This window comes from Myxine glutinosa, chromosome 3 (genome assembly GCF_964187855.1).
Source record: "Myxine glutinosa chromosome 3, kmMyxGlut1.1, whole genome shotgun sequence".
In the NCBI taxonomy this organism is placed as follows: Eukaryota; Metazoa; Chordata; class Myxini; order Myxiniformes; family Myxinidae; genus Myxine; species Myxine glutinosa.
Genome location: NC_136263.1, coordinates 106714915 through 106729152, shown reverse-complemented (window position 1 = coordinate 106729152; position 14238 = coordinate 106714915). Strand labels below are relative to the sequence as shown.

The window sequence follows — 14238 nt, the reverse complement described above, 5'->3', positions numbered from 1 at the left end:
TCAAGCATCAAAGGCAGAGAAAGAGTCATCAAAGTTGAAGAGAAGACGCACTACTTGTGAGTTCAGTTCATCAACTGGCTGCAGTTCTAGAAGATCACAGTCAGTTGACCTCCTGTATAAGGATGTATGCATTCTTTGCAACCAACCAGCCCAGCTCGACAAAAATAATCCAGCACAAGCTAGAAAGAAATACAGAGTGCCAGATAATTTGACTGCAGATACACTGAAGGCAAGCTTGCTGAAGACAGCACGGAGTCGCGGGGATGACTGGGGCACTGAAGTCACTGGACGCCTGGAAGGGATCAACGACTTGGTAGCAGAAGAAACACTGTACCATTTGCGATGCAAACTTATGTTTGCGAGAGGTGACAGTTTGTCCAAGACTGATGAGGAAGGAAAAAGGAAGAGAGGACAGAGGAGTATTGATGAGGAGCGAGAGGCAGTTTTTATTTAATTCTGCGAATGGTTAGACTCAGAATTAGAGCATGGGGTAATGAACATGGACCAAGTCCATGAAAAGCTGCAGGAGTTTGATCAGTCACCAGAGAAGAGCCTTTCTTATTCAAAGCATTGGCTAAAGATAAAACTTCTAGAGAAATACGAAGACACCTTGTATTTCACAACACAGGAAAGAAGGGCAGATGTACTCTGTCTCAATGATGGCACCGACAATATTCTGCGAGCGCATCATGCTAATCTTGACCATGGAGATGAGAAGACTCAGATCATAAAGACGGCACTCAAGTTCATATCCAATGATATTGCCTTGATTGATTTAGGTCCAAAGTCATACCCCACCACACACAGTATGACTGACATCGATAGTCAGCTGACACTTGTTCCTGCAAGCCTTCAGATGTTCTTGAGACCGATTGTCAAGACAGACGAAAGAGTTGCCGTTTGGGGGCAGAATTTTATTAAGGCCTGTCGACCTCGGTCTGGAGTATTGCCACACCAAATGGGGCTTGCCATACAACTTGATCATAGATTTGGGTCAAAATGGATGCTCAACAAGTTCCACCAGCTGGGATACACTGAGACACAAAACTACAAATACTGCTTCTTTAATAGTAGGAGTGGAGATGATGTTCCAGATACTTCTGGCACTCTTGACACCATTGTGGAGGAAACCGATGAACAGATCAATGATGAGGTTGCGGTTGATGCTGCGCTTGAGGATCAATCAGTGATGACAGCCAAAGTGCCAGCCAGTGAAAGTGAATTGTCAAGTAATGATCAGGTGGTCTTTATGGAGGTTGGGGAAACAAACAATGCAGTCACTCAGTTTGTTGGAGACATTATAGATTTAAACATTGTCTCTATTCACCGAAACACTCCCTTTCACTCAATGGGTTGGATCGAAGTCACCTCTCCGGCACCACCTTTGCCAGATCCACAGACAACAGCAGCTTTCCCCCGGGTGAAGTTGAAGGCACTCGACAAAGCTAAGATCCTGAGAGGAACTGAAGTAAAGATTATTCCATTTACGAACAGGAAACAGATAGGAACGAACGCGATCATGTTTCTCCCCCTCGCTGAGCTTTCCTCCTCCCTGGCTCATGATCAGCCACTCCTCACTCCAGGTGACACACTCTGGGCAGCGGGGTGGGTGATCAAAGCCAACGATCCTGAGTTCCCACACTCCAACTGGAATGGCTGGATGAAGAGAATCCATGCTAATGATGCAAAGCAGAGCACACAGATCGAGTTCCTCCCAGTTATTGAAGGAGACCCTAATGAAAATATAAATGTTAACAATCAACTCAGAATCATGAAAAACCCTTATTTGACCCCTCATAAGTTACTTAAGGGCCGATTTAAAAAAATAAAAATTCTCGAAAATAATTTTTCGGTACCCGAATTCAACAGCTTTTTTTCTGGGTTTCCCACGGGAGTTGAACTTCAACATTTTAACACATGTTATTACACACCTTTACAAACATATTGGTGAAGAAATGTTTTGGTAAGAATTTAGTTAACAGATTTGTGAAATATCTCATAAAATGCCCTTACTATATGTGATCATTGGCCTGGATCACACTGCAACATATGAAAGAAGGGCAATCACCTACTTTGTTCACCTACATTCATTACATCAGCAATGGCAGGACGACGACAGTTTACCTGCAACTTCCACGGGATGCGGTGACGGGTGTTATTACTTCACCAACTTCTGGGGAGCCAGCATGGAGCTATAAGCGAACGGCTGTGCCTTTTCTTTACAACAGCTGTGCACAATTTTGCTGGGTGCTCCTGGTATGGACCATGGACACACTTTATAAATTGCCCGTGCAATCATTTTACACCGAAAACCTCATGATCGTATTCGTCAATCATATCATGACTTTAAAATCATCATTATAATGATCATCACTATTTTAATCATGGTCATATCATAATCATCTATTTAAAACCAAACATTTCCTGCATCACCACATCCATGTGGTATAATCATCAATAAAAATAATCGTTAAAAAATTTAAAAAATAAATAAATAAATTAAAATCGCATCTAATTTGCCTGCCGCTTTGTAATTATACGGCAGTACACCATATCAGTGGTTCTTCGTGAAAGCCCAGCACCCTTGCTAAGGAAAAACTCTTCGTGGTTCTTTGTGACTATTTCACGGCTCAATTCTTTATTGAAAAATAAAGAAGAGAGCTTGACATAGGACCAAGCCACAATTAGGGGTATTAATACTGTGCGAAATATGACACTCATTGTCATTATCCCAAAGATAGCTGTGTATTATTGGTCGCACTCATTACTTTAGTGTTTTATATCTGTGTTTGTCTACAAGGCTTTCAGAGATTTTTATGTTCATGCTGTCCCCTGCCTTGGTTTCGCGGGGAATGAACTTTAGCCGGGGAGCGTTTGGGCGCCCCGGTCTGATACTGCTGCCCACGCGCAGCACAACTTGTGAGTGCACGTGGGTCCCGGCGGTCCCACTGGCCTAGCGCTACCATGTTTAGACAGCGAAATCCGTCCCCGGGCACCGGCGCCTACTCCCGAAAGTTGAGAGAATAGCGGCGTCAGGCACGGTAGGACACCCGCGGAGCCCCGGCGGACCAGGGACGCGCGAGCCTACGCGTTTGCTGTGTTACGGTTTTTAGAACCTTCACTAGTACATTTTAGTAAATGTTTCCCTTATAAATGATCCCCTGTAAATATCCCCATCAATTGGCTTTGTTAAAGATCGCACCCTAGTTAGTCCATGTACAACACGTAGCGAACCATAGGACCTCTCCGTAGTTATTTCATTATTATGTGTTTCAGTTAAGGATCTGTTCCCAATAGTTGAATCTGCGTTGCATTAATTATAATAAGATCGGCCCCTTTAAATACCCCCAATCATCTCCGCAGTAACAGTATGGCAGCGTTCGCTGCCGTTTGCATTGGGCTGTTTTGCTGGCACCACGCCGCCATAAGCCATGCGGTCTGAAGCCGAGGAAGAAGAGGGCGGGGCCACAAGAACAAGGTGTGGCACGTCGACTCGTCAGAAGAGGTGGAGTCAGCAAGCCCTTACCGACCAACCAGCGCGGAGGTGAGCCAACCGGTAGGCGTGTCATCAGAGCCGGCGGCTTGATTCCTAGACGGACAATAAAAGCGGCTGTGAGGGACTGCTTAAAGAAGAAGACGTGATCCGGCAGATGAGTGAGGTACCCGACGAGGATACGGAGCATTGTAAGGAGGAGAGTGGGGGTCCGTTTGACGGCGACAATCCCGCGCTTTATTCGCATTGTCCGACCGTGTGAGATACGAGACCAGAAGCTGCCGCTGGCTGTTCACTTCCAGCCCGGAGCGTGGACCTGGAGCGGACCTCAATGCTGTGCCGCTGCCCGGACCTTCCAGCCCTGCTGTCCCACCTGGACCTTCTCCCTCTTCCAGTCATTCCTGCCTGCTATTCCCCTTTCGTGTAAGCCTGTGTTTTGTCCTGGGGTATAATATAAGACTGTTTAAGGCTGCCCTGTGTATCTTCTTCTTCTTCTTCTGTATATTACTTTTGTTTCTTCTTTGGTTTTGGTTTTGTAGTGTAGCAGCATAGCAAACCTGTTGTGCATTTTGTGATACAAGCACCAAATTTGGCACAAATGTACATTAATATGTTGCGAACATTTTCAGATATTGGGCCACTTGAAATTCCGTAATTTTTTTTTTCAAATTTTTTCAAATTTCGTAATTTCAAATTTTTCGGGTGACACCGTCACAATTTCGGTCTTCGAGGCCGGCCGATATAGTGGGGCGGCTTAGCCCAAATATTCAAAATAATTGTGCATTTTGTGATACAAGCACCAAATTTGGCACAAATGTACATTAATATGTTGCGAACATTGTGTGGTCAGCAATGAAGACGAGAGTCTGAATTACATGTATGCAAAAGACCTTGTGAACCAGTGAAGCAAATACACGGGTAAGCATGAATTAAATCTAGGGCATGATATAATTTCCATGATGTTTACCTCTACACTCAATGGTGGAAGGAGGTAATGTTTTGATCCCAGCTTGTCTGTATGTCTGTTTGTCTGTTAGTCCACAAAATTCCAGACAAAGCTTGTAGTAGTGGTAGTTGTAGTGGTAGTGGTGATAACAGAAATTGTTATATAGAACTGAACTTATATTATTATTATATGCAGAAAATAACTTCATTTCTATATGCCCTGCAGTGGACAGGTTAATTGGTTTATGCACTGAAGGGGTCACCCTGGTGTGCACTGCTGTGTTCTGCCTCACTGAGTTGTTCAGGTATGATGTACTCAGCACAAGCTTCCGGTCGGCCCGGAGGTGGGGGTGCGGGGCCTGTCACGGAACGTCAAAACAAACGGCCTGCCGGGGCCGCCCAAAAGTCGGGCGTGAGGGGCGCGTCCACTAATGGAACGCCTCTCGCTTCCCAGATCGAGGGCCACGTGGTCAGGAGAACCTCGTCCCTTCCGGTCACACTTTGCCTATCGGCCGGCCTCGAAGACCGAAATTGTGACGGTGTCACCCGAAAAATTTGAAATTACGAAATTTGAAAAAATTTGAAAAAAAAATTACGCAATTTCAAGTGGCCCAATATCTGAAAATGTTCGCAACATATTAATGTACATTTGTGCCAAATTTGGTGCTTGTATCACAAAATGCACAATTCTTTTGAATATTTGGGCTAAGCCGCCCCACTATTGTACATAATTAATAAATGTCTGTTATTTCTTACCCTTTTGGTTTCATTCTCCCCCGATCGCTTTAGTCCCTTCTTCCCATTGAGTACCTGTGGCACGAATCGACCAACGTTCGGAGTCGGGTTAGTCTCTTGTTAACGGCCTGAGTCGCAGCTCGCTTAGCTCGGCGCATCCAATCACGCTGCGGCCCGGGTGGGAGTATCTCCTCGCTTACGGATTGGTGGTGGTAATTAGGTAGTAAGACGGGTTGGGCTTACAACACTGCTCACCACCGACCGGAAGTGACGTCATACCCCCAGGACCGGTCGGACGGCCAGCTTAACAGGACAAGGGGATTAACCCCCCCTTGCTAACGGGAGTGCCGTCCCCCCGGATCCGTAACAATATTTTGGGTGGGTAATCCTGGGATCTCCAGGAGTAAAATAGGCTATTTAGTTTTCCAAATTTCAGCTTTGGTCTCCAGCATTCTCAGGTTTGGACTCCCGCATAACATTCGCGTTCGCATAACGTTCATTGTGATGTTTTCATTGTGACGATGTTGTGACGATGTATGTGTTCACGGTAGTGTTTGACGTGGGTAGTGTTTGACGTGACGGTGTGAACGTAATTTCGTAATGTTTTTCGTTTCGTAATCCTTTAATGAACATTTAATGCCCTTCGATGTTCGGGGCCGCACACGCGCTACACTGGACAGGTCAGTGTGTACCTCGCCCTTCGCCATCATGCTCGGGTAAACCGCTGAGCCCCATCCGTGATGGGGACTGGGGCTTGAGACAGTGTCCCATGAACGAGGAATTCCCAGTAAGCGCAAGTCATCAGCTCGTGTTGATTAAGTCCCTGCCCTTTGTACACACCGCCCGTCGCCGCACAAACATCACAATGAAACACAATCACAATTAACATATTCGTGCAATTCGAATAAATATGAATAAATAAATTCGAATTCGAATATTTTCGTCACAATGAAAACATCCTCACAAACGGGTACTGGAGACAATGTGACAAACGTCACAAACGGGTACAATATTGGAGAGGCCATTGCCTTTTCATTTCGGTTTCCCAAATGAAGCCCCGCCCGTTGGGCGGGTAACGTTGCTCGTAGAATTAATTACACGTTTGATAGAAGATCCATTTAAATTATTTACAAGTCAGGAGACGACGATAGTTCACGATCGAGCGGTATTCAATGACAAAGGACGGACTATAACCGAAACAGGCCGGGACAGGCCAGGCACGGAAATGTCAAAACGAAGGTTACTGACCTTGAAATGAGATAGAAAATAATGTATTATCAGTTATGAGGTTAGTTAGTGACACAATACCGAAAATTCGGTGAAAAATGAAATGAAAAAAAAAAAAAAAAATGGAAAATCAAGCACAGTGGGGCTGGACACATGACATTCGCCGAACCAAATATCGAAACCCCTGTCAGATTCCACCAAACCCCTCGGAGAAGATGTAGCTTGAACTCGATTACCCCCTAAAAAGACATCTTTTTCGGGCGTGGCTCCGCCCACAGTGGGCGCAATAGGCCCACTCTTGGCAGGACACAACTAGATCATGATATCAACCTCCCACCCAAGTTTCATCAAGATCGGATGATATCATCGGGTAGTTATGCTGTGGACAGACAGACACACAGACAGACGCACAGTCGCACACACATGACGAATATAGTGGTCACTTGATAACTCGTGAACCAATACAACTGCAGAGAATGGGTGTTCTATAGAATTCATTACACATTCTGTTCTGCCGTTAATACAGACTAATATACAGTACCGTGCTTTATGCACTGTGAGTTGGAGTCCCCCGCTGGCCAATTAAAAGTTAACGAGAGCCATGCGACCACGTCGCCAATATGCCTCCGTGTAGTCTCTGCCCTTGACAACGGGTAGATGCCCTCGCTGACTGTCCTAAAAATAAACAAGTTTGATTGGTATCTCTTCAACTGCTCTCACAAATCACATTTTTACCAGACATGACAGGTTTCACATCGACTGGTGAAGGGATTTTTTTTTTTTTTATATCGGCTTTCAAGCTAATATGGCTGCCAAACCACGTGACATATGACATCAAAAATGTATGCCCTGCATATGTATGGGTAGAGGATCACGTTTGTGAAGTTTTGTGTTGATCAGATAAGGCTTGTTTTTCTATTCAATATGGCTGCCAAACCATGTGATATATGGTGTCATAAATTTAATATTTCAATACAAATGGGTCATAGATCATGTGCATGCAATTTCAGATTTTTAAAATTTATTTAAGTTATTGCTAAGACAATATGCTGAGTTTAAAATTTTTCCATTCAGCGGTTTCCGGGAAATATATATTTTAATTATTTGTGTTTAATACAATATGGCTGCCATACCACGTGACCTATGATGTCACAATTATCATAAAAATATTCTACATGTGTCGCTCCTACCCTGACTATGTACAGCATGCGCATGGTAACTATGCAAAGCATATGCAAGGAACGCATGTGGTTTTGTGTATGTGCAAGGTAACTATGCAACATACACAAGGTAACTTTGCAGCATATGCAAGGTAACTGTGCAGCAAATTCAAGGCAACTATGCAGCCAATTTAAGGTAACTATGCAGCACACACAAGGTAACCATGTGGTGTGTGACCTGCACACACACAATTCTGAGATCTAATACATCCGCATTGTGAGTGACAATGAGTATGATGCTTCAACCTTCTGCCATGCACTCTGACATATACAAAGCAGCCTCAAATGTAGAATGTCACAATGAAATATTCCAATGTTTAAATAATTCCCATTTATATCATAAAAGTTAACCCAGGCATACCTGAGGATGGAGACGATCCAGTGCTCTTCTGTAACTGTAAAGGTATTCCATCCACATCAAAACTTAGTTCTTTGAATCACCAATGACCTTCCTGCACTACCAGTGACGTTGAAAAAAACACTGCCCAGATGAATCAGCCATCCTCTGTAATGAAACGAGTCGTTATTGTGCTATCACCGAATTAAAGCAGGGGGATTTTCCAACACTCCTTCAGGATATATTCTGAGAACTTGGCCAAAAATCTTTTTCTGTCAGTCTTTCAATTAGGATCGAAATTCTTCCTTCTGGTTGAGAGCAGGATCTTTGGGATGTAGTAGTTTGCAACTGCCACCAAATTCAAATTGGTTGCTGCCTTGACTGAATTCACATAGGACACCAGGAAATCTTGGCAGTGATTTGCCTCTTTTGAGTTGCCAACGGACTACAAATGAAGGGAAGCATGTGCTGGACCACGGTCTTCCTGGTATCTTTCCTTCCACCCTCGGAGACCCGCCCATCACGCCATGCTCCATCATTGTGGGCTCCGACTCGAGAGTACAAGGTATGATACAAGGGACAACACGGCCAAACAAGAGTGCAGCAAACTGACAGCACATATGCGCAGACAGACAAGCCACTACCCCAAAAATAAAAAAAACTCAAAGCAACAGAGGATGAGAGGAAAGAAAATACAGAGGAGTAGGGAAAAAAAAAAAAGTAAGGGAGGGACCCAAAGAACCAATCACACCACAAAATGTACAAACACAGAACAAAAGAACTTCCTGCTGGGATACTCACTGCAACAGAAAGAAGACAAAGTCAAGTTATCCATTTTATGGATCATTACCATTGTATGTACAAATGCATGTTGGTCATCAACGACTCAATAACTTTAGTACTCCCTACCAAACGACTGCAGTACATTAAAATGGAGTACACTTGCCCATTATTTATACTTCCCACCACAATGAGCCACAATGAAACATGAAGGGCAGCTTTGCACCTTAGGTGCGCAAGTTGGAGGAAAGGGGGGAGGATAAAGAAAGGGGAGGGTGTGGGGAAGAGGAGAGAGAGAGTTGACGAGTGGAGGGGGAGAGTGAAGGGAGAGAGTGGAGGGAGAGAGTGGAGGGAGAGAGTGGAGGGAGAGAGTGAAGAGGATGAGGGGAGGGAGAAGTGAGGAAACCAATTAAACTTAAAGTTGGGTTTTTTTTGACTTGGTTATGATGAAATGACCACACAAAGGAATTTTTGCTGTGCAATACTCACAAATATAAGCACTATTTTAAATGTTAAACTTTGCTGTGGTATATCTGCTGTTATTTAATCCAATTACATGCCTTGTTGCATCAGAAGTCCTCCATTGTGGAACAATGTGGAAATGAGGATCACAGGCAGGTCGTTAACAATGTGGAAATGAGGGACACAGGCAGGTCGTTAACAATGTGGAAATGAGGGACACAGGCAAGTCGTTAACAATGTGGAAATGAGGAACACAGGCAAGCCGTTAACAATGTGGAAATGAGGGACACAGGCAGGTCGTTAACAATGTGGAAATGAGGGACACAGGCAAGTCGTTAACAATGTGGAAATGAGGAACACAGGCAAGCCGTTAACAATGTGGAAATGATGGACACAGGCAAGTCGTTAACAATGTGGAAATGAGGGACACAGGCAAGCCGTTAACAATGTGTAAATGAGGGACACAGGCAAGCCGTTAACAATGTGGAAATGAGGAACACAGGCAGGTCGTTAACAATGTGGAAATGAGGGACACAGGCAAGTCGTTAACAATGTGGAAATGAGGGACACAGGCAAGTCGTTAACAATGTGGAAATGAGGTACACAGGCAAGCCGTTAACAATGTGGAAATGAGGGACAAAGGCAGGTCGTTAACAATGTGGAAATGAGGCACACAGACAAGTCGTTAACAATGTGGAAATGAGGGACACAGGCAACCCGTTAACAATGTGGAAATGAGGAACACAGGCAAGCCATTAACAATGTGGAAATGAGGGACACAGCAACCCGTTAACAATGTGGAAATGAGGAACACAGGCAAGCCGTTAACAATGTGGAAATGAGGGACACAGCAACCCGTTAACAATGTGGAAATGAGGAACACAGGCAAGTCGTTAACAATGTGGAAATGAGGGACACAGCAACCCGTTAACAATGTGGAAATGAGGAACACAGGCAAACCATTAACAATGTGGAAATGAGGGACACAGGTAAGACATCAACAATGTGGAAATGAGGGACACAGGCAAGACATCAACAATGTGGAAATGAGGGACACAGGCAAGACATCAACAATGTGGAAATGAGGGACGCAGGCAAGACATCAACAATGTGGAAATGAGGGACACAGGCAAGACATCAACAATGTGGAAATGAGGAACACAGGCAAGACATCAACAATGTGGAAATGAGGAACACAGGCAAGCCGTTAACAATGTGGAAATGAGGATCACAGGCAAGACGTTAACGATGTGGAAATGAGGGACACAGGCAAGACGTTAACAATGTGGAAATGAGGGACACAGACAACCCGAGGGACACAGGCAACCCGTTAACAATGTGGAAATGAGGGACACAGGCAACCCGTTAACAATGTGGAAATGAGGGATACAGGCAAGACATCAACAATGAGGAAATGAGGGACACAGGCAACCCGAGGGACACAGGCAACCTGTTAACAATGTGGAAATGAGGGACACAGGCAACCCGTTAACAATGTGGAAATGATGGACACAGGCAAGACATCAACAATGAGGAAATGAGGGACACAGGCAACCCGTTAACAATGTGGAAATGAGGGACACAGGCAACCCGTTAACAATGTGGAAATGATGGACACAGGCAAGACATCAACAATGTGGAAATGAGGGACACAGGCAACCCGTTAACAATGTGGAAATGAGGCACACAAGCAACCCGTTAACAATGTGGAAATGAGGGACACAGGCAACCCGTTAACAATGTGGAAATGAGGGATACAGGCAAGACATCAACAATGAGGAAATGAGGGACACAGGCAAACCGAGGGACACAGGCAACCCGTTAACAATGTGGAAATGAGGGACACAGGCAAGACATCAACAATGAGGAAATGAGGGACACAGGCAACCCGTTAACAATGTGGAAATGAGGGACACAGGCAACCCGTCAACAATGTGGAAATGATGGACACAGGCAAGACATCAACAATGTGGAAATGAGGGACACAGGCAACCCGTTAACAATGTGGAAATGAGGCACACAGGCAAGCCGTTAACACTGTGACCACAGAGCGGGCAGGAGTTTTGTGACCCCCCTAAAAGACCAGCAGTAGCAGCATGTGACGTGTACGGGAATGAACACGAGTGAGCGCACACACAATTTTGTCTCCCAAAAAGACTTCGATCACTCTCTCTTGATATTAAATGTCACAACTCCAAACTAAATGAGAAAACCTGTTACGGTCTCGATTGACAACTGCTGGGAATCTTGGCTTTTTGGGAGCAGGGCAGAGCCGTTTGGGGATCAGGTTGAACCCCACTCACCCCCAAAACACTACATTACCGAAGACATTGTCAGGTAATCATATTATTCCTCAAAGTCAAAGGAACACAGCCTTGTTGTTTTTGCAGAAACTCAGAAAGCCAGAACGCTTAATCAAATCCATTGTTATTTCGTTATACTTTGATACTTGAGTTGAAATGTTCTCGTTGTTGAGACATTTGTTTTTATTCGTGTTATTTATTCCTGCATTCTTTATTTACCTCCTGTTCGACAGGTAAGGCCTACGTCATCCTTAAAGTGCAGGTACACATTCAGATTCAAACACTCAATGCAGCGAAGGCTTTATTTTCTCGTCACATTATCAGCGTGTTAAACTTCAGGTCTTCACCCCCGTTATGTTGAAATAAACTTTAAACATCACGTGTAATATTTCCCAGCCCGATAAACCATTTACTGAAGAATCGACGTTATAGGAAAATTCCAACTCGAGGCGCCGCAAAATAGGCCAAAAACAACACCATCCTAAAGCTAGGCCTAAACCGTCGAACCTAATGACGAGTTCCATATCGTCACGAACTACCTTCGCGACATATACCTAGAAGGTACCGAACGACAAGTGCACATAAAAGTCCAACGAGAGAAATCAAAATATGATGTTACTCTAACAGGAAGAAATGATAAAAAGGAGTCGAGACAAACCCGCTCCACCGCCACCGACAGCACCGGAAAATCACTCCGCGTGAGCACGCAAACGGCAAACCGGCAAATCACTCCGCGTGGGCACGCAAACGGCAAACCACTCCGCGTGAGCACGCAAACGGCAAAGCGGCAAACAACCGCCACACGGCACACAACCGCCACCTCATCCGCGAAACAACATAGTCCCGCGATGATCAGCGCCTCAGCGGTCCGCAAACCGCTCGTGCTGGTGCTCGTGCTGTATCTTAACCATCAACTTCATACACCATTTGCTTGCTTTTTATTTAACATCCCGTACCTGGCGGCTGGCCCTTTAACTCGCACTTGAATTAACATATATCCTCATTTCATGCAGATCTAATGTGCTGGCGACCTGGATATAACTGTACTAATACTGTACTAAGATCTAACTGTACAACCTGGCAGGTTGTACAGTGACCAGGCCAGCCGTGTCCATATTCAAAAAGATTAAAACGCCGTAATTGTCCCCCGTCGCACAGCGGAGCGAAAGGGGGACGATGGTTTTCCCTCCCGTCCGTGTGTCCGTCCGTCCGTCCGTGCGTGCGGGCGGGCGTGCGTGCGTGCGTGCGTGCATAAGCGAAGGACCGCATTCGAATTTGGTTTGTGGGTGCAACCACTGAACTAGTGTTATAGTTCAGTGGGTGCAACCCACGTCAAAATCCAAGATGGCCGCCACCATGTATGTCTGATGCCATGTATGTCTGAACCTTGTGAGCGGAATATCTTGAAAAATAAGCGAAGTACCAACTTCTAATCTGGTGTGTGGGTGTACCGGTGTATCTCGGCACAAGGAAGAACGCTGTTTAAAATTGGGTCGCCACGTCAAAATCCAAGATGGCCGCCGCCATGTATGTCTGAACCTTGTGAGCGGAATATCTTGAAAAATAAGCGAAGTACCAACTTCTAATCTGGTGTGTGGGTGTATCTCGGCATAAGGAAGAACGCTGTTTAAAATTGGGTCGCCACGTCAAAAGCCAAGATGGCCGCCGCCATGTATGTCTGAACCTTGTGAGCGGAATATCTTGAAAAATAAGCGAAGTACCAACTTCTAATCTGGTGTGTGGGTGTATCTCGGCACAAGGAAGAACGCTGTTTAAAATTGGGTCGCCACGTCAAAATCCAAGATGGCCGCCGCCATGTATGTCTGAACCTTGTGAGCGGAATATCTTGAAAAATAAGCGGAGTACCAACTTCTAATCTGGTGTGTGGGTGTATCTCGGCATAAGAGGAAGAACGCTATTGAAAATTGGGTCGCCACGTCAAAATCTAAGATGGCCGCCGCCATGTATGTCTGAACCTTGTGAGCGGAATATCTTGAAAAATAAGCCAAATACCAACTTCTAATCTGGTGTGTGGGTGTATCTCGGCACAAGGAAGAATGCTATTGAAAATTGGGTCGCCACGTCAAAATCCAAGATGGCCGCCGCCATGTATGTCTGGACCTTGTGAGCGAAATATCTTGAAAAATAAGCCAAATACCAACTTCTAATCTGGTGTGTGGGTGTATCTCGGCACAAGGAAGAACGCTATTGAAAATTGGATCGCCACGTCAAAATCCAAGATGGCCGCCTCCATGTATGTCTAAACCTTGTGAGCGAAATATCATATCATAGCATGTTTTCTGCGTCTTCCACTTTGTCAACTCACATCACTTCCCCGACGGGGGACCGAGGCGTAACGCTTGTTAACCTTGACATCAATGCCGAGTCATATGCTAAACATTTAACGCTAACGTTAAGGTGAACAGAGGATTAGCCATGTCACGACCCTGCAAAAGGACAGGTGGACCACGGGTCCACGAGCAAAGGGTATGGCAGGTATCCCACCGCCGTGTTCGACATTGTGTGGCGTGCTTGCCGTTGACCTCTTTAACTCCGGTTAGATTGCCCACGTTGTCTGTTTTGAAGGGGTGCTGCATCTCGGAGCATGCTGAGCTTGTATGGGGACCTAAATCTCAATGTCCCGTCTGTATAAACGTTTATGTTGCATGTTGGAATAATTTAGGTTGTTTTATTTTTTTATATACAGTTTATGTTTATTTTGATGAAAGCCTCAAT

General features: G+C 45.0%; 1 protein-coding gene across 6 annotated transcripts in view; it reads right to left on the bottom strand.

The window, feature by feature from the left end:
* Nucleotides 1-12220, bottom strand: part of LOC137423282 (zinc finger CCCH domain-containing protein 11A) — a 129091-nt gene extending 116871 nt beyond the window's left edge. Inside the window, exons 1-3 of one of the 6 annotated variants that reach the window (XM_078774389.1) lie at nucleotides 12161-12220; nucleotides 7982-8757; nucleotides 6942-7075 (exon numbers count right to left, since the gene is read on the bottom strand). The gene's annotated coding sequence lies outside the window, so the exon portion shown is untranslated. The remainder of the gene's footprint in view (nucleotides 1-6941; nucleotides 7076-7981; nucleotides 8758-12160) is intronic. The other 5 variants (XM_078774390.1, XM_078774391.1, XM_068110244.2 and 2 more) reach the window with 5 other exon arrangements.
* Between the last annotated feature and the right edge of the window lie 2018 nt (nucleotides 12221-14238).